General features: G+C 35.5%; 1 pseudogene; it reads left to right on the top strand.

The window, feature by feature from the left end:
• Positions 1-487: 487 nt before the first annotated feature.
• On the top strand, positions 488-819 carry LOC123784888 (NADH dehydrogenase [ubiquinone] 1 alpha subcomplex subunit 5 pseudogene; annotated as a pseudogene).
• The last annotated feature ends 21,448 nt before the right edge of the window (positions 820-22,267 follow it).

The following is a 22,267-nucleotide window of genomic DNA, read 5'->3' on the forward strand; positions in this document are numbered from 1 at the left end:
CTTTTATTAAGTTTATTCTTAAATAATTTATAGATTATTTGCTATTGTGAATATGATGTTTATTTTTCTATTGTATTTTCTGATATATAGGAAAGCTATTATGTTTTGGTATATTTACTAAATAAGTGGCCACCTATTTAAATTTTTATTAGTTCAAATGATTTTGCAATTGATTATCTTATGTTTTCTAGAATACAAAAAAAAAATAGTAACTAATGACAGGTTCATTCCAAAGTGAATGGATTCTTATTTCTTTTTATTCTCTTTTTATACCAGTTAGGACTTCCAGAAAATTGTTCACTGTAGAGGTGAAAGCAGGCATTGGTATTTTGTCCTTGCTATTAACAGAACGTCCTTGAACGTGCTTCCATTCAGCATGATACCTGCTCTTGGTTCAGACAAAACATCTTACTACATAATTGTACCTGGTTTACCATGGATTTGGTCTTTTAAAAAATTTTATAGGAATAGATGCTGAATGGCTGTCATGGCTGATTTGCTGAAGAAGACCATTGGCCTTGTGGGATTGACTATATGTGAAAGTCCACACTAGAGGCTAAGAATATTGTACACAAAGATTCTTACACAAATTCCTAAAAATGCAGCATATAGAAAGTATACAGAACAGATTACAAATGAGAAGCTAAGTCTAGTTAATGTGGAACCAGATATTAAGAAATTAGAAGACCAAGTTCAGGATGGCTACCTAGAAGAGGTGATTCTTCAGGCTGAAATGAACTAGGTCTGGCAAGAAAAATGATAGTGGAAGAGCCTTTAGTGGAAGAGCCTCCTGCCAACCAATGGAAATGGCCAATATAGTTATCATTAAATAACTACTGTGTTGATGGGAAACTAATGTAATTACATGTTCTGTTACATTAAAAAAAAAAAGAATGGGGGCGCCTGGGTGGCACAGCGGTTGGGCGTCTGCCTTCGGCTCAGGGCGTGATCCCGGCGTTATGGGATCGAGCCCCACATCAGGCTCCTCCGCTATGAGCCTGCTTCTTCCTCTCCCACTCCCCCTGCTTGTGTTCCCTCTCTCGCTGGCTGTCTCTATCTCTGTTGAATAAATAAATAAAATCTTTAAAGAAAAAAAGAATGGTTGCTGAATTATAGCTAATGTTTATTTGTTTGTTTTTTAATTAGTCACGTGGCCATCCGTTTTTCTCACTCGTATGAGGAATCACATTACTATATTTGCCAGTGGTTAACCAGCCTTGCATTCTCGGACTAAGTAAAATCTATTATGTATAGTCTTCTTTTCTTTTTTCTCCTGTTATTTTTAATTAAGGTAATATTTGATACATGTAAAAGAACTTCAGCAATATATGTGTAAGTTATAAAACATAACTTCAAAAAACACTCTCAACAAATCTCCACCCCGGCGAGGAATAAGAGCATTTCCAGTATCTTATGTCTGTCCACGGATGTCAGCCTTTTGTCTGTGTCCTACCAAATTAACCACTATCCTGAAGTGCACTGTGTACTGCATCCTCCAAGTACACTATCTGGTTGAACACGCTAATGATTTTTTTAGAAATGTTTTATCTATATTCCTCCATATTCATATGGGAATATACAGTGTTCTTTTCTATGATATCTTAGTGATTTTTAGAAGTATCAAGCTTCAGGAAATTGTAAAGCTTTCAATATTATCCTAATATCATAGAATTTATCTGTTCCTTGAATGCTTGACAGAGCTCATTTTTAAAACCAAAGGTTTAGGAATAAATTCTTTTGTGACTTGTCTCATTCTTTATACTTTTTATTCTACTAAGGAGTGCTTTACTTTGTTATCACTTGTTTTGTTTGGGAGTTTTCTTTTTAAATCTTATTGCTTCACTTTGAGTGACTTATATTTCATACATACCCTCCCCCCACACACAAATACATTAGCCCAAAATTTAAATTAATGTTTGCTTTTTATTAACGATGTCTATATAGTCTAATTCTTAATGGCAGAACATGAATTTTCATTTGGCTTTCTTGTTAGATTTTCTAGCTCTGGAGTTTAGCTATCAATTCTATTAAGGTCTCCATTTAATTTATTAATTGTTTTATTCCTTTTTAAGTCAACAAATTGTTCTCTCTTGGTTCTGGAGTTAATTCTTAATAGTGAGACCCTTTATTCAAACAAATTGTTACCAAAAACTTCAATTCAAGAGGAAAAAAAAAAAAGGTAGTGATGTGCTGGTATAAACAAAATGGGGACCTAGAATCACACAGACAACAGAGACTGATAACAAATGCTAAAGATTATAGTATATACTGTTTTTCACTGCTATGAATTTTTAAATGGCATGAAATGTTGGTTTTTGTTCTCTCATTGAACCAATAAATATGCATTTAAAGGGTGTTTAAAAAATTATTTTCCAAAGGAAAATGTCTTTTAACCTTTAGTTGTGAATTTACAGCTCTGTTGCAATGGGTACCCAGCCTGTGTGATTCTGATTAGGTTTGTCTATGTGAGGTTGCTTTGCGGCTTGTGAAAATGGTGTTTTGTATGTTTCAAACTACGCATTGGGGAATGTATTCATGTTTTCTTTATTACCAATTTTTATAAATACATCATAAATATTTAAAAATAACATGTTTTCTTTGTGAAGTAGATTATCTGTGTTTTTTAAATTAACGTAACTACATTACTCAGATCCTGTATTACAGTAGTTTTTTCAACTTCTTTGCCACAAACTCCTGCTTGGTATATCAAATTATACAGTGTCTATAATTTCAAAAATTATATTTATCATCAATTTTATTTTACTAATAATCCAATTCATTTTGAAATTTCAAATAACATGTAAAAATGGTGTGAGATTTTTATATTTATCAAAAAGGAGCATGGATTTTTAAAACCATTAGAGTTACTACTTAACAGTCATCTTTGGTTACTTAATTGGTAAAGTATAAGACAAATATATTATACATTCTTACTTTGAGATCTTACAGTTTCTCCTTATATTTATGCAAGTTATTCCTTTCAATATGGTATAATACCTTAGGTTCATAGTGGTACATTTCTGCTCATCTTCATTCTAAACCATATCTTCTATCTCAAAATAACATTCTTTTCTCACATTTAATATGTGTCTAGTTTGAATTCTTCTCTGTTTGATGTTGCTATTGCTCACCTGCTTTCTCTTGGTCTTCACTTGTGTTGTATAGCATGATCTATTCTACATTTCCAACATTGTTCTTTCATTTTTGTTTGAAGAGTGATGTCTTAGAATATATATGGACATTCTTTCTATTAATATAAAGTCCTAATTTTTCAATAGAGTAATTTTTACCTACATTTATTTTAATAAGTGTTTTTTATTTCAGACTTCTCATGTTTTTCTTTATTAAAATGTCTTGTTTACTTTTTTGTATTTTTCCCTATTAATTCATTACATCACTCAAAATATTCATTAAGCATCCATGTGCCAAATGCCATTGCCCAATTTCTTCTTCCCCTAATGATAACTGTAACAGTGATAACCAACATTTATTAAAGGATAAATAAAATAGGTATTGTCCCCAAATTTCAACGTATATTAACCGATTTAATGCTACATTAAGTTGGTACCATTAATATACCCATTTTGAAGAGGAAAAAAGTGATGAAAAAATATTCAGAGACCACTTAAGGTGAGTAGTTCTGTAAGTGGTGGAGTCGGGAAATGGAATTGGATAGTCTGACTCCAGAGGTCTCTAATTTGGAAGTTCTGTTTTCTATTTTTATTCCACTGGCTATTTCATCTTTAAGCATATTTGCACTTATATTTAGCAACATGAAAATGGAAGCAAAATTTGTGTCAATTTTCTTAAAATTTCCATCACTATCTTTTTTCCTAAGAGTCTGGGTCCAGTTCACCCTGTAGACTCTAAACTCCATGCTCTGTCTTTTCCACCACACACCTGGCACACAATAAATAATTGTGAATGTTACATAGATGTACAGCCATCAGATTTACCTATTTGGTTTTGTGAGATATCCAACTTGTTCTTCATTGCTTCTATTGGGTTACTTAGTTTCTTAAATAACCTTCATCTTCTATCACTTTACATATTTTCAGGTCACTCCATTCTGATATAGTTAGAACTGTCACTTGAATCTCCAATATTTTTTCCATTCCCTGTAGTAATATGTTTCTGACTTGCTTGAATGATTCTTCTTCTTAGACTATATCCCTTATACAGGAATCAAATAATAAAATATCTCATGATTTCACTTTACAAGATTTGGGTAAACACTTGAAATTTTTTTCCCTGTATTCAAAAAGAAACAGTACTGCATGAATAATAGGTAGAAAATCTAGACAAACTGTTTTTTGACCAATGGCTCACACTAAAATATGTGTAATTTCATTAAAAGAATGTTACATAGTTTTGTTTACCAAAACCACATAAATGTATCAATGATGCTATAAAATATTTATCCCTTAAGTATTTACTATGCCACAGCTTCAGATAATCCCATTTTAGATATAAGAAAACAGAGAAGGGTACCAAATAATTAATCATTTCAAATGTAAGAATTGCCTCTGCGGTCAGCAGTCACACACCATCGCAATTCACCTCAGTACACGTAAACTGGGTCACAATCTCCTCACCTCATTTATATACTCAGTGTAGCCATCGTACACACATGAAAATATTCTGTTCTGCTGATTTTCTCCCAACTTATGAAAAGTACATTATTGGCTCCTTTTCTCCTTCTCATTGACATGTCATTTATATCATTTGCTTAATGTTTCATATGGGTTTTAGGAACTTCATAGCCAGAATATTTTTGCTAACCAGACAAAGAACATAGCTCTTTTCAAATTGCAGGTTAAGTATCCTGTTTGGGGTTGGTACAGAAAGAACAGGCAGAGAAATGCCCTCTTGGCTGGAAGAAGGGACAAGAATTGAGTACACATTATAAAAGCAATTATTCCCTTTGCTGTAGAGTGTACAGAGAGAAAAGTAAGGAGGCCAAAGAATTACTAAAAAGGAATTTGCTGCTTCAGTGACCCTGTTAGATACCTGTTAAGACCTTTTGCTTCCTCTACCGTTTCTAACTAAATCTCGGCAAAAAAGAGAAATCTAAAGAAATGGTGGGAATTATGTTAGAACTGGGCATTTTCTTCTTCAGTGTCACTGTAGCTTTATTCCCTGGCAGCATAATTGTAACTAATTAGAATCTAGTTAGATACAGAGACAGCATTAAAACCCTTTGCTTATTTTTTTTTTCTCTTGATGGTCACAGTTTGTGCTTATATCTGTTCAGGGCAGGGGAAGTTTCAGTTTCACAATCACTTTTCAAGTTTAGTTTTATCTGTTTATTTTTTCTTCCAAATAATTTGCACAAATTTTGACATTTTGCTGTGGACTATGTGAACCACTTTCAACACTCACTGCCAGGTTAACCACTGAGTCCACTCAAGGCAGGATAAAGCACATCTATTACCCCAGTAGCTCTAATTGCAGGATAGCCAGAGGGTATCCATTTGGTCTATAATTAGGTCATTTCTCTCTCATCCCCTGCAAGTGTGTATAATTATAAATTAATTTAAAATCCCACTGTGAGTAAAGAAATTCTCTGTAATATAAAGAAAATACAAAAGCTGCAGGAAGTATATCTTTAAAAACATTTTTTGGCGTTTCCTTCAATATTGATCCTTGAACTGGTTTTTCATTCTACTGTTCATTTTCTTGGCTAAGAGTTGCATCATTGTACATTTAAATTTTGGGTCAATTTAAAGTTATACTGCAGCCTTAAGGTTTTGATGCTTCCTGCAGAATTTACATTTAGCAGATCAAAACTATTCTTTGGAAAATAAAACCCATTGAGAGGCCAACCTCTGAGTGATGCTTAAAGGTGTGACTCTGTGCAGGCCCTGACATGAGAACTTGTTATGTTGGACATTTTTCTTTTTAAGTGCCACACATTGTCCCTTTTAACACTCACCTTTCTGTTTTCACAATAAAAATGTTATGTGTTGTATAGGTAAGATAAAACATTTAAAAAAATTGGCTCATACTATATACTGCCGTAGCTGTTCTTTTAATCTGTTTGGCTGGGCTGCTATTTCACTTGTGTTATCCAAAACCGTGGTTAAATGTATTACCCCACACATTTTCAGAGAGATGATACAGGTAAAAACATGCATGTCTGACAACAAGATAACCTTAACCAAGCTATTGAGTAATGTTTTGACTTGCTAGACTTCTTGTTTCTGTCAGGAAATCAATCTCTTTTGTGGACTTGGGGAAAATGTGGCAGGTGTTGCCTAGGCCAAGACACTGTACATAAGACCCAAACTATATATATGACCTTTCTTAATTTCCTAAAACTGAAAAATGAGAGAGAGAGAGAGAGCAAGAGAGAAATGTTCTGCCCTCAGAAAAAGTATTGTATTCAAGTAATTTCTCTAAGAATATTCTGATGAATCCATTATAATCCCTATAGAATGTGCAAAATTGTTTTTTTTAAATAATTATTTTACTACTTTGAAAAGACCCTTACCTGCTTCTGACATTCCAGTTAGAGGATAATGATGGTAGCATTTCACACTTAGACACTGTTCTAAGTTCTTTACATTCAAGTCATTGTGTGAGATGTATACAGACAAGGAAAGTAAGGCACAGGAGATTAAGAAATATGATCAAGGTCTACCCAGGAGGTCACTGGAATTCCGGCATTCAGGGTTTTTTGTTTGTTTGTTTGTTTCTTTGTTTCAGACATTCAGGTTTGAGAGTACTGCTCTATCCACATTTTGTTATGCCAGGGTAATAAGAATAAAGCATGACCAGCCAGACACCACCACACTCTCGACCTGGGAATCTGACAGGGTAGGAAAGGCTTTGACTGGTACTCTGTAAGTGCTCCCCAACTATTTTATGGACTCAATTTAGCAGTAACTTCTTAAATCTAGTATATGACCAAGTTTTCCATTCAAAAGGGTGTCTGTATCCACACAGAACACCTAAAGATATTTCATACCATCAGGAATTCCATAGTTAAAAGCTGCAGAATCTACTTCTGATCAGCTAAGTCTAGTTTAGTGCTTATTTGGCAACCAAATGAAAATAAAAAATGGAATGCTACTGAAATCATCCCCATCACCAAAGGGGAAAAGTCCATAAAAGATCAAATTCTGAAAAAAAATGTACAACCTTAGATTTTTTATTTTCAGAAAGTCATAATTCTTACTTCTACTGTCTAAGATTTTAAAGACATTCAGATTCAATTAATAAATAACACTGAATTTATATTTTATGAGAAGCTAATAAACCTAATATATTTCCATTAAATCAGTAATAATCAGGTGTCAGGAAACTTCTGTAAAGGGCCAGATGCCAAATATTTTAGGCTTTGTGGGCTACATGAGCTCTGCCACACCTACTCTGTCATTGCAGCACAAAAGCTACCATAGATGGTATGTTAATAAATAAGTGGGGCTGTGTTCCAATAAAACTTTATTTACAAAACCAGTTGGTTAGCTGTATTAAACATGCAGAATGTAGTTTGCCAACCCTAGATTTATACCATAGAAAGATCATATATATTTTTACCTATCTTCTAGTAAATAAGAATATATTTATAAATCAAATTATTTTTTCAACATGATAATAAACTCTAGACCATTTCTATTAAAAAAAAAAAACTCCCAGATTTTACCCAGTAATATAATAGTTCTGCAATTTTTCTCTAATTTCTATGTAATCACTGTGGATTATATTCCTTTATTTATTTATTTATTTATTTATTTATTTATTTATTTAAGATTTTATTTATTTATTTGACAGAGAGACAGCCAGTGAGAGAGGGAACACAAGCAGGGGGAGTGGGAGAGGAAGAAGCAGGCTCCCAGTGGAGCAGGCAGCCTGATGCAGGGCTAGATCCCAGGACCCTGGGATCACTCCCTGGGCTGAAGGCAGACACTTAATGGCTGAGCCACCCAGGCGCCCCGTATATTCCTCTATTTTAATTAATTGATATTCAGACCCGACCAAATTCTAGAAGATTAAGAGGTGCTCTCTAGTCTTATACATAGCTGAGAGATCTGAGCCAAAACTAGATGATGTTACACTTGACTCTGTGTTACCATCAGTGTGGTCTGTGAGTCCACTGAACATCAAATACAAAACAAAATTACCTACATCCATGTGCATGGCAACCAGCACTTCTCCATCCCTTACCTCTGCCTGCATCCCTCCTGGTGAAAATATACTCATTGTTAGTATCCAAGCCAAGTTCTGGAACAAACCAAACTAAACAGGTTCATTTAAGCCAATGTATTTTATTAAATTCTTCCCAGAGAGAAAACAGAGAGGAATGAAGTGGTTAAAGTGTCTGGCATAAGTGAATTTGATCCTTTGTCTCTAATCAGCTTTATATTTGGGGTACTCACTTTTCCTGTCCTCCATAAATAGTTAAGAATTTAATGATTTCTTAATGAATAAATGGATCAGAGATTTTTGAACAAATTTATTAGTACATGACTGTGCTTTATGTCTAAGAAAAATCTTACTTTTTAGTAAATTTTTTCAGACAACTAGAAAGATTTACAAGTGACTATTGAAAAAACATAATCACAATGAAATAGTCTTTTTAGAATCATTGACTGGCGGGCTTCAGTTTTTTTCTAACTAGACGCATTACTAAAACAATCATTTCTGAATATAAACTATGCCCAATAAATATAAAGTAATTTGTTCTAAAAATGACTGATTGATCTTGGAACCACGTTTGTTTTTTTTTCTTCTTTTCTCCAATACAGATAGAGCGATAGAGAGCCATTTTCCTATGGACACCTCAGACTGTCTATTTATCTCAAATTAAATCACAGAATTCTTGAAAGAAAATCACTAGGTTTTGTTAAATTATATAATCAGTACCTTTAGGGCACTAAAAATAATTTTAAAACAAACAAGTTGTGATTCCAAAATGGGTAGGAAATGAGACCATATATCTTTTGTGATTTTTCTCCTGGTGCTGGTTAACTCCTCATGAGCCCTCAGATTTGGGGCAGTTCTCTTTGGAGTATATCTGCAAAGCCTTCGCTGTTAACACTAAAATCTTCACCTCAGTCCTCCTTGTATATTTGCCCAGATAGGTCAAAGTCACGCAGCTCAGGAAATCCCAAGAGGCTTGGAAACTCCAAAAATATAGCAAGGTGCTCCTTAGTCTGTTGGGAATGAAACAGAATTCTGGCAGGAGGTCAGGAGAATTCATTAGCCAGGCAGTGCAGCACAGCCACTGTGAGGCAGGGAGAGTGCATTTAGAGCAAAAGGCTAATTACTCCAGTACCCTGTTCAATCTCCTGCTAGATTTACTGCTAATTAATTTTCTCTTCATTTTTACCTATCCAGCCAGTGAATCAGGGGCTATGACTCACTTTCTGCTTTTCCCCCTGTAACCATCACCAGTTTCTGCTCCATTAGCAAATTGTCTTTTGAGTTTCTCTTTTCTAAAGGTTGGTTTCCTGGGCAATCTCATGGTCTTGAACTTTGGAAGGCCTTTGAGCAAAAGGACTCGGGGCAATAAGCTGCAATAGTTAAAAACAACAAAATGGAGACATGATAATGAATAAAGGGGGTTGTGCTACTTTTTTCTTTTGCTTCCCTCATAAGGAAAGAAAATTATTTTTTCATGTTTCATATGTTTTTCCTATTTCCTGAACAGTTCATGTAGACAAGGCATATTTCTAGGGCTAGTGCTGGTCAGGGAGGTAAATGCCTGTGAATAACCACACCGAGGGCATGGACAGCAGTGAGTGGAGAAAGAGAGAAAGAAAACAATTTCAAATGCTATTATTTAGATTCTGTAAAGATCTATAAATATGTGTTATTTTAACCAAATATCAACACCCTTAAATAGGTAAGAAAATAATGCAGGCCCATGTTTATATGTACCACCTAATACTTCCAGAGAATTGCTATCTGTGAAAAATAACAACTGTGGGGACATGCGGGTGGCTCAGTCGTTTAAGCGTCTGCCTTCGGCTCAGGTCATGATCCTGGGGTCCTGGGATCGAGTCCTGTATTGGACTCCTTGCTTAGCGGGGAGCCTGCTTCTCCCTCCACCTACTGTTCCCCCTGCTTGTGCTCTCTCTCTCTCTCTCTCTCTTTCTGAGATAAATAAATAAATAAATAAATAAATAAATAAATAAATAAATAAAATCTTAAAAAAAAAAAGAACAACTGTGATACAAGCTTGCTATGCCAGAACTACAGCAATGTTCCAATAGCACCAACTAGCAGTTTTCTATAAACCAAAAGGAAGCTTCAAGTAGCTTGTTTGTTTGTTTGTTTCAAGAAGGATGTTTTCATAATGGGCCTTATGTGTTTTCTACGTGTTCCTAGATGACATACAACTCTACTATTAGCCTCATTAGGCTATTAGCTCTACTAGTAGCTACTATTAAGTCTACTAAAGACCAATTAGACATATGAGCTTTTCAATAGAAATATCATGGTTTTGAATCCAAACTGTATTAAATTTATTTTACAGAGCCAAAGTCTGTGGATCAATACATATCAGTTATGAACTTGGGATTAGAAGGAATTGGAAAATGAATCAAGAAATTAATAAAAATAAGGCTACAAAAATATTGTAGAGGAAAACAAGAGGATATTCTTAAACTCTTAAGTATTAAATACTGCCTTTAGAAACAAGCTATACAGACTGTTCATGGTAGCCCCCGTGCAATGTGGGCAAAACTGTTCAGACAGGATGGCAATTTACAGATCATGGACTCTTGCCATCCATTCTATGGAAGCAGGATGTTGAAGACTTGCTGTCTTGCCTAAAAATCAAAGCCCAGTTGTAGTGGGGAGGGTGACATTCTCATGGGTTTGCCACAGGTCAGTTATTAGAGCTGATTCATTACGCATCAGCTACCACAACTGAATATACTTAACTTCCTGGATTAAATCTTTGTATTTTTGTGTTTGTTTGTTTGTTTTATTGCCATGGATGTCATTCTCAATGCTTGTCTCTCCTGAGATTCCTACTGTATACTTCAGAGGGACATGGGTATCTTTGGAGAGGTAAATGTGGAAATTTTGCAGAGTTTTCTGGGGAATGAGTAATACATAAAACATTAATGACATAGCCACAATTAAGACAACAGCACTCTACCCTTACAACTACCTAAATAAACCATTTCAGAATCAGTAAGCTAAGATACCATGACTTTCATGAAATAATCATAAAAAACATATAAAAATATCTGCACATGACACCATAAAATCTTAATCTTTAGATGACTACATATATTTGACATTTAATAACAGAATAATTTCAGATGCTATAAAATTATCTAGATTTGTCAACTCAGTATAACCTAATAAGATTTGTAGTGATGGTATCGATGACATTTTGGAGGCAAATAAATAAGTTCATAAATAATTGTTATCAAATCTTCATCACAACAAATTAGAAATGTAAATGGCCCATAAAACTATGGTTTATATTAAGGAGTCCCTAAGTTCTGGTTCAGTTCATGAGAGACAAGTTAGTATTTGGGAACAGAAGGTGGAGGAAGATATAGAAGTTAGCTAATACACCCTAACAATAACAAGAGCCTTAAGAAACCAGCTGTGATGAAGGCTGGGAGGCTTGCTAAGGGGCTGGAATAATCCTAGGCCACCTCCAAAGATTACACCTGCTCTGAGAAAAATATTCAGGGACTTGGTTCCAGAATTGAGTGGATCCAAAATATTCATATCATTCAGATGGTCATGCCAGAAACTAAGGGGATCTCAGAATACCTGTAGAATAGGTTGGAAATATGGCATAGGTTTTATAGTGAAGTACAATTCACTCAGAAGTCTTTACTCCTAATGAATCTTAACATTAAACATCCAGCTAAATATCATATCCAAGGTCAATTGGAAACATTTATACAGTAGTTATAAAAGATTCTTAGAAAACAGATTTAAACAAATTTTTCCATAGAGTTGAGGCTCCATTTCTGGGGTCTCTATTTGGTTCCACTAACCTATGTGTCTGATTTTGTGCTAATACCATGCTGTCTTGATGATCACTGCTTTGTAATAGAGCATTACAGGCATTGTGGTGCCCCCAGCTTTGGTTTCCTTTTTCAACAATCCCCTGGCAATTCGGGGTCCTTTATAGTTACATACAAGCTTTAGGATTGTTTGTTCCAGCTCTGTGAAAAATGTTAATGGTATTTTGATAGGATTGCACTGAAAGTATAGATTGTTCTGGGCAGCATAAACATTTTAACATTTCCATGAGCAGGGAATGTTTTTCCATCTCTTTGTATCTTCCTCAATTTCTTTATAAGTATTCTGTAATTTCTAGAGTATAGATCCTTTACCTCTTTGGTTAGGTTTATTCCTAGGTATGTTATGGATTTCAGTGATATTCTAAATGGAATCAATTCCTTGATTTCACTTTCTTCAGTCATGTTGTTAGTGTATAGAAATGCCACTGATTTCTGCGCATTGATTTTGTATCCTGCCATGTTGCTGATTGCTATATGAGTTCTAGTAATTTGGGGATGGAGTCTTCAGGTTTTCCACATAAAGTATCAGTCATCTGAGAAGAGAGAGTTTGACTTCTTCTTTGCCAATTTCAATGCCTTTTATTTCTTTATGCTGTCTGATTGCTGATGCTAGGACCTCTAGTACTATGTTGAACAGAAGTGGTGAGAGTGGGCATCCCTGTCATGTTCCTGACCTTAAGGGAAAAGCTCTCAGTTTTTCCCCATTGAGAATGATATTCTCTGTGGGCTTTTCATAGATGGTTTTTATGATATTGAGGTATGTCCCTCTATCCTTATATTTTGAAGAGTTTTAATCAGGAAAGGATGCTGTATTTTGTCAAATGCTTTTTTCTGCATCAATTGAGAGGATCATATGGTGCTTGTCTCTTCTTTTGTTAATTTGATCTATCACATTGATTGATTTGTGAATGTTGAACCACATTTGCATCCCAGGAATAAACCCCTCCTGGTTGTGGTGAATAATTCTTTTAATAACCCCAGAAATGGACCCTCAACTCTATGGTCAACTAATCTCTGACAAATCAGGAAAGAATATCCAATGGAAAAAAGACAGTCTCTTCAATAAATGCTGCTGGGAAAATTGGACAGCCACATGCAAAAGAATGAAACTCAACCATTCTCTTACATCATACACAAAGATGAACTCAAAATGGATGAAAGACCTCAATATGAGACAGGAATCCATCAAAATCCTAGAGAAGAACATAGGCAGCAACCTCTTTGACATTGGCCACGTGACCTCTTTTAAGACGCATCTCTAAAGGTAAGGGAAGAAAAGCAAAAATGAACTTTTGGGACTCCATCAAGATAAAAAGCTTTTGCACAGCAAAGGAAACAGTCAACAAAACTAAGAGGCAACCCACGGAATGGGAGAAGGTATTTGTAAATGACATATCAGATAAAGGGCTGGTATCCAAAATCTATGAAGAACTTCTCAAGCTCAACATCCAAAATACAAATAATCCAGTCAATAAATGTGCAGAAGACATGAACAGACACTTCTCCAAAGAAGACATACAAATGGCTAAGAGACGCATGAAAAAATGTTCATCACTAGCCATCAGGGAAATACAAATCAAAACCACAATGAGTTACCACTCTCCACCAGTTAGAATGGCAAAAATTAACAAGACAGGAAACAACAAGTGTTGATGAGGATGTGGTGAAAGGAGAACCCTCTTGCACTTTTGGTGGGCATGCAAGCTGGTACAGCTGCTCTGGAAAACAGTATAGATGTTTCTCAAAAAGTTAAAAATAGAACTACCTTATGACCCAGCAATTGTACTACTAGACATTTACCCCAAAGATACAGGTGTAGTGAAAAGATGGGGCACATGTTCCCCAATGTTCATAGCAGCAATGTCCAAGACAGCCAAACTGTGGAAGGAGCCGAGATGCCCTTCAATAGATGAATGGGTAAAGAAGATGTGGTTCATATATACAATGTAATATTACTCAGCCATCAGAAAGGATGAATACCATCAACATGGATGGAACTAGAGGGGATTATGTTAAGTGAAATAAGTCAAGCAGAGAAAGATAATTATGAAAGGGTTTCACTTATATGTGGAACATAAGGAATAGCGTGGAGGACCGCATGGAAAGGGAGGAAAAACTAAATGGGAAGAAATCAGAGAGGGAGACAAACCATGAGAGACTCTGGACTCTGGGAACCAAACTGAAGGTTACAGAAGGGAGGGGGGATGGGTTAACTGGGTGATGGGTAGTAGGGAGGGCTTGTGTGGTGATGAGCAGTGGGTGTTATACACAACTAATGAATCATTGAACACTACATCAAAAACTAATGATGTACTAATTAAATATAATAATAAAAAATAAAACAAAAGAAAAAATAAACTAACTTGTCTTCTTTTATTATCTATTCAAAAAGAAAGCATCTAGTCTATAGGACGTGGTTGGATTCTTACTTATCAATAGTTCTGATGCATAAACAAAAGAGTTGATCCTGCTAGCCTCAGAAATGAAGTAGTATGAAAAGAATAGCGATTTTAAAGGGCATTTTTCTCATAGACTAAAGTTGGGTGTGCTTTGCCTTGAATCCCTTCCCATTACTTACAAGCTATGCCATCATGGGTAATTCATTTTATTTCTTGAGCTATAATTTTCTCATCTGAAAAGCAGATATGATGATATTTAACTTGCAGTAAAGACTAAATAGGGTAATGTATGACATAATGCCTAAGAAATAACAGATAGCCAAGAATGTCCCATCATTATGTCTTCACATAATGGGGAGGGATATTATAAAATTGGGGAAGTAAGTTATATTTATATGTCAAAAAAGACTTCCATGTGTTTATTCAAAATATTCATAGAAGTCTAAGAAGATAATTTTTTAGAAATTAATTGAAAGCTGCCATAAGCTTAAACAGGAGATCTTTTAAATAAGAGAAAATTCAGCTTTGTAATAACATGGATTTATGTTACCATAAATAACTGAAATAAGCAGAAGAAACAATAAACATATGTGGGCTTATTTTAGAAAATGGAAATATAAATATTTGGTTAAATTTTGTTTTACTATTTTAAATGAAAACGTCACATTATCTCAGTAGTTAGTATGTTAATGAACATACCAACTATAAGAGACTCCTTCTAGGTTTTAATCATTACAACTAAAATTTTATTGTTCTTGATTATGTTACTGCCTTTTGTTTTATTCTACCACTGCCACAACTGTGATTAATTTAAATAACTTGTAGTAGCCATGGAAAATAACCTGAACATAGTATCTTAACAATTTCTTACAAAATTTTAAACAATCAAATATATTCAAAATTTCTATTCACTTTGTTGATTCTCATTCCCACATTTTAAAAATAGATCACTTCGTAGTTTAAATCCTCCCCATTCCCAGTAAGGCTACCCTTGCCCATAAGTAGTGTAAGAAGTCATCTCCTCTCTTACATAACGAGAAGACATTTCACATACAAAGATTTTGCTTCTTTGTCTGAAACTCTCTGCAAATGTTAAATTTCAGACACAATATTTAAGGCAGCTATGAAAGCTATAAGGTTACCTGAAAGGTATTACACATTAAACCATCATGGGCCCTTTGTGGCCAAAATATTGGACCTAAGGGAATGGATATGGAAAGGAAGGAAGGAAAACTTAGCATTGGGTGCTGTTGGAGGAATTCTTAAATCATGACACACCAAGTTCCTGAAGGGAAGAGCAGAGTAGTATGCAATGTGGCTGGAAGGTCCCAAGGAAAACCCAGCCACGTCATAATTTAGTCTTGGGCCAAAACTGATCCCACTGATGTCATCCTTTCAGCGCACTTTTAATTTATACACCTGCTTCTTCTCAGGCAAGCGGAGGATGTGAGTGCAGCCTTTGCCTGCTTCCCTTTACCAACACTAATCTCACAGCTTGATGCTAAAGCTAACTCTTTGACTAGAACCATAAATCTTAACAGTTACTGTGGAGTTAATATCATTGGAAAAATAGAACCATTTAGCTGCAAGAAATCTATAACCTAGTTTGTGCTCAGCCTCTAGGCAATAAGAGCCCACTGACAATTCCAAGTAGTAGTGCCGACATTCTTCTTACAGAGCTTTAGGTAAGAAGTTTTAAAAACTTCTCTTTTCAGTATTTTACTACCTTATTGCCAGGAAAACATTCTTTTAAAAATCCTTCTGGTACAATTTAAGCCAATTTCCTTTTGTCTGGAGGTCAAGTGAAACCAGGTGAATTGCCTGAGAACGTATAAACTTCATAGGTTTATAGACTTTCATAGTGTTGGGAAGATCCTGAGAGATCATTTAGTTCATCCCCCTTATTTTTCATCTGGGGATTAAAATGTAGGAGTATAATTACTTGACCAAATCCACACAGTTAGCTAATCACAGGTCCCTATGAGCTTTAATCATATGCAATATAAATAATTCTAAGTCATTAATCCCTGGACTTACAAGCCTTTCCCAGTAAAATAGATAAGCTTAAACAAAATGAGCAGGTTAGTCAAGAGTCAGACCACCTGGGTTCTAATGCTGGCTCTGCCACTTTATGTTGCTACTTTAGGCAAGGTTATTTCATTTGCCCTTTAATTTCCTCATCTGTAAGATGGCATCAATGACAACACTGGGCTTACAAAGCAGCGATGAGGAGGGGCACCCAGGTGGTGCAGTTGGTTAAGCATCCAACTCTTGGTTTTCAACTCAGGTTGTATTCTCAGGCTCCTGAGATTGGGGCCCAGTCAGGCTCTGTGCTCAGCGTGGAGTCTGCCTAGGACATTCTCTGCCCCTCCCCCCCTTATCTCTTTTTATCTCTCAAATAAATAAATAAATAAATAATCTTTAAAAAAGAGTTGTGATGATGATTAAATGATCCCTTGCACAATAATAATAGCTAACATGTTTTTATGTGTCTAGCACTATTCCAAGTGCTCTATGTATCTTAATTTAATTTCTCCAGTGAACCCTTTAGGTAAATATTATTTTCTCACTTTACAGATGACAAAATGAGGACCTTATAAAAGTGCCAGGCACAGGGGTGCCTGGGTGGCTCAGCCGTTAAGCGTCTGCCTTCAGCTCAGGTCATGATCACGGGGTCCTGGGATCAAGCCCCGCATCGGGCTCCCTGCTCGGCGGGAAGCCTGCTTCTCCCTCTCACACTCCCCCTGCTTGTGTTCCCTCTCTCACTGTCTCTCTCTGTCAAATAAATAAATAAAATCTTTTAAAAAAAAGTGCCAGGCACATATTGAATAATAAACTTCAGTTGCTGGCATCGTCACCATTATCACTATCCTTACTAGTTGGTGATTTACATGCGATTAGCCTTCGGAAGTTTTTTGGAGCAGACTGGTTTGCTACTATGGCACTTCCAACCTTGCGCAGTTGCCAAGCTCAGAAAATGTAAACATTAAACAAACAAACAAACAAAACTCACCTGAAAAAAAATCAGTGGCCCAAAGAAATCACAAACAGCATTCCAGAGCTAAATGAAAATGACACTGGCATTATTCATTCTTTGGAATTATCTCCATGTTGCTCCTTTTGATTACATGAATAATAAAAAGCACAGCCCAGCTGCTAGTGAAAATCACAAAATTTCAATGTTACTCTAGTATTAAGGTTCATGAAATATATGGCATTCACATGTATTTCTTTTTTCCTGAAATGCTCTGTGACTCCTGACAGCTCATTAACAGTCCATACAAGCCCAAGCTGGGATTGCATGAGCTGGTAACCAGCTGTTCTCACGTCTCAGAATGTAGCTGCCATAGGCATGGACTGGCCAGTCTGAAGGGAGGGTGTACAGAGAGAGAGGATGTTTAGTAAGACTTCCTAGCCTCCCCTGCTGGCTTTTATTTTGACATATGGGGTTGTAACCCAAAGAGCACAAGGATTAGAGGTGTCATTTTATGTCAGTTGTAAGACAGAATACAACAAAAACTGAGAGCAGATATACCATCATTTGTCAGCAGTGACACTTCCAGAAGGGAAGATGCCATGGTCAAATCAAACAGGCGCCTTTTCAGATAGGGTTTTTCTTTGCCCACTCAAGCTGTCAGCAGTTCTTACTGGGGAATTTCACAAGCTGCAAAACTCAACTTCTTGCAAGAGAATGATTCTACTTCCCCACAAATGGGTAAATGCTGCTGTGAATGGGTGGGTGTAACTTGAGAAACTTCTGGAATCCCAGAAAAAGAAAGCCACCAACACAAATCCAGACCTGACATAATTGGTTTCCAAATAGTTACGCCTACCATTTGAAGGGTTCTGCTAGAACACAACAGCTAAATTTAATTTTTCAAAGTATGACCAATTCCAAAAAATTTACTTATATAAAGAGTAAACAATAGGGGGTGCCTGGGTAGCTCAGTTGGTTAAGCTACCAACTCTTAATTTCAGCTCCAGTCATGATCTCAGGGTCCTGGGATAGAGCCCCACCTCAGTCTCTGCACTCATTGGGGAGTCTCCTCTAGGATTTCCCCCCCTCTCCCTTTGCCCCTACTGCACCCCCCTCCCACCGCATGCTCTCTGTCTCTTTCTCTCACTCTTTCTCTCAAATAAATAAATAAACTTGAAAAAATAAAGATTAAACAATAAAAATGTGAATGATCAGCAGGGTACTAAAAAGAGGATTCTTCCACAGTACCTGAATTGGTTAGTAATAGATCTTCACATTTAAAGAACCCCCACTGTATGCCAGAGAAATTGCTTTGTATTTCATATTTGTTGTCTCATTCCATCCTTTTATTTTATTTTTTAAAAGAGTTTATTTATTTATTTATTTGACAGAGAGAGAGAGCACAAGCAGGTGGAGCTGCAGAGGGAGAGGGAGAAGCAGGCTTCCCACTGAGCGGGGAGTCTGATGTGGGGCTCGATCCCAGGACCCTGGGACCATGACCTGAGTCAAAGGCAGGCACTAACTAACTGAGCCACCCAGGCACCCCTCATTCTGTCCTTTTAAAAAAAGATGAACATTAGCCTCAGAGAGCTGAAGTATGCTACCTACAATCACATAACAAGAAAGTGGCACAGCCAGAATTCAAACTTTCCTTGCTTGATTCTAAAGGTCACATTATCTCCTAAGGCTGAAGACGGTGTGGCTTCCCAACATTTTACTGTAGGTATAGAGAAACAGTAATTTAAGTGTTTGAAACTTAGAAATATTATGTCAAATGTACTTCCAAAAAATCTCCAACTTTTTAGTTCCAGCCAATATGAATATTTATTTGTTTCCTTGATATCTGGGAAAGCAAAAAATATTTATATGTAGTAGGGGTTTTGAAAAATTGGTGACTGACTTACATAGCTAATGCCAAAGTGGACATGTTGACAATTCTGACTTCTTAGAAAATGGGTGGAAGATCACAAATTGGACTTTTAAAAAGTTCTTACATTTAATGTCTTTTTTAAAATTTCTGAAGATAACACTGGTTTCCACAAACCAGGTCAACTTCATAATTGATCAACAAAATATGTATGGACTATGTTTAGTCTCACTTCTCACCACTTCTTACCACCCTTCATAATTGAAAACTACTGAAATTCCAAGGTTTGTGATTTTTATGTCATTCTTCACTTAATATCTTTAAAGTGATGTAATTTTTAAAATTCAGTTTCAAATGAGGACAGGATTGGCAGATAAAATTACAAGGTTTAAGTATATTATTAACACCGAGAAAGACCAGACCATCTGAATGGGCCCAAGTGAAACAGATGGTGTGGTTGCTGAGGCATCACAATAGGCTTGCAGCAGGAAAGGTGGGGCTATGACTCTGGCCACAATAGCACTCAAAAAGGCAAGGCATAGCTATACATCCAAGCTTATGTGAAATACAATTAATATTACTGTAAGGATGAAGGTGGGTAGAAACCTTGATGTCTCTTATGCAAACAAGAAAAAAAAAGTAAACTACCCTGAGCAATAACTCTATCAAATTGTCATTCTTAAAGTAAATTTAAAACAAATCATGCACATTTTGAAGGAAAATCAACAGATTATTTACAGCTAAGCCAAGGAGAGTTCTTAGTTAAAATTAAAAAAAAAAAAAGGTGTTTAGCCAAAACTAAAAAAAATTTAAACGCTTCAGGTTTGTTTGATGGTTAATTTTGGAGTCACTTTGAAACATGGTGCTTATGAAATAAGAAAGTTAAGTAAATTTCTATTTTTCAGATATGAAAAAATCTTTTGATAATAAGAGACAGCAAAACTAAAGAAAAAAATTACTTTACCAACACAATATTGATTAATAACACACTTTCAAGGTCCCTAAAATCAAAATTGAATTGGTTGAGAGACTTTCAGTTCTTGGGCAATTAATTCACATTATATTTTAGATTTTTCACTATATTTATATTGATTTTATCTATGAAGATATGTTTTTCGAAAATGTAGTTTTTTCCTTTTTTTTAATTTACATTTTTAGCAAGAAACATATTTATGTGAGTTATTTGTCAATCTAGCACTATTCACTTGAAGAATACACAGATGTCTGCACAGGAAGGGAGCAATCTACAAGTGGTTAAAATGCGTGAGTAATCATTTATATCAAGGCCATCAAAACCTCATTTTTACCAGTAATTTCTACACCACTCAGAAAGAACACCTGTCTCAAATAGTTTTATCTATGATATTACTCAGTATTCATTGAGGTGGTAAAAATAGTAAATATTCTTAAAATAATAAAAATACTGGTTTGAATATTTGTGCTTTAGAAAATCTGAATTAAAATGGAAATGAACTTTGGAAGCTTGCTCTCTTCTGGTTCAGTCAGGGGAGATGACTGACAGAATTCTTACATTCATATTTAATTATTATTTTTATTTGTGAAATACAGAGACAATAATAACATTAAAAAAAAGATAATGTCCTGAAAAATATATTTGTTGACCTAGAGTTGGCTTGTTTACCAGATGTATTTTTAAGGCTGAATACCCTAAGTGAAAGCAAAGCTACATGTTTCAATGGCCTATGAAGATTGCTTAGTAAGGAAGGTAAGTTGGATGAAGAAATTTTGACCTTGGAGATTATGAATCATTGGAGACTCTTGATTTGATGCATGTCAAAGCATCTGTGGTAAAATAAAAATTTAAAGCCATCTTCCATTAATAAAAAGACTGTGATTGAGTGTTTTGCATTCACAGTAATAGAATCTGATCAACATATCAGAGACCCTTACAGTAGAGACCTCTGTATTTGGCTGTAACAAAGTGACCTAAGAGATACGATTAATGAATTTTCCCAGCAATCACCTGAAACCAAGAAGCACAAAACTCAAATAACCTCAAGGCAACATAAATTAGTGAGCCCGAGGAGGTAAGAGAGAATACCTGTCTAAAGGTAGTTATCTTCTTTTCATGGGGATGGGTCCAAATTTTATTCTCAAGTCACCAGTATGTGACTACTGCATTCTAATATGTCCCTTGTCTGGCAGAATTTTAGGCATCTCTTCTTAGTCATTATTCTGACTTCACTTAGTATCAGAAAGTGCCATTTGTATACCTATTATGTGAATCAGGACCCTTGAAACATGTGATGCCAAAATGGGAGCAATTGGTCTGAACATTGATCTTGTTACTCAAAATTTGCTCTCTGTAATAAGTATAATTTTCTAAATTGCAAATGAAATTTGCATCAAAATGTATTATCTCTTAAACAATAGCATTTAAATTAATTTTAATTCAAATCATACATTGTTCATCCATTATCCAATAAGTGAATTATTTTTATTTTATTTTTATTTTTTTATTTTTAAATTTTTTATTATGTTATGTTAGTCACCATACAGTACATCTTTAGTTTTTGATGTAGTGTTCCATGATTCATTGTTTGCGTATAATACCCAGTGCTCCGTGCAATATGTGCCCTCCTTAATACCCATCACAGGTCTATCCCAATCCCCCACTCCCCCCCCTCTAAAGCCCTCAGTTTGTTTCCTAGAGTCCACAGTCTCTCATGGTTCATTCCCCCTTCTGTTTATCCCCCCCTTCATTCTTCCCTTCCTTCTCCTACCAATCTCCCTGCTACTTCTTATATTCCATAAATGAGTGAAACCATATGATAATTGTCTTTCTCTGCTTGACTTATTTCACTTAGCATAATCTCCTCCAGTCCCGTTCATGTTGCTGCAAATGTTGTGTAATTGTTCTCTGTGATGGCTGAGTAATATTCCATTGTATATATGGATCACACCTTCTTAATCCATTCGTGTGTTGAAGGGCATCTTGGCTCCTTCCACAATATAGCTGTTGTGGACAATGCTGCTATGAGCATTGGGGTGTATATGG

This window comes from Ursus americanus, chromosome 31 (genome assembly GCF_024610735.1).
Source record: "Ursus americanus isolate L20-20 chromosome 31, mUrsAme1.1.p, whole genome shotgun sequence".
In the NCBI taxonomy this organism is placed as follows: Eukaryota; Metazoa; Chordata; class Mammalia; order Carnivora; family Ursidae; genus Ursus; species Ursus americanus.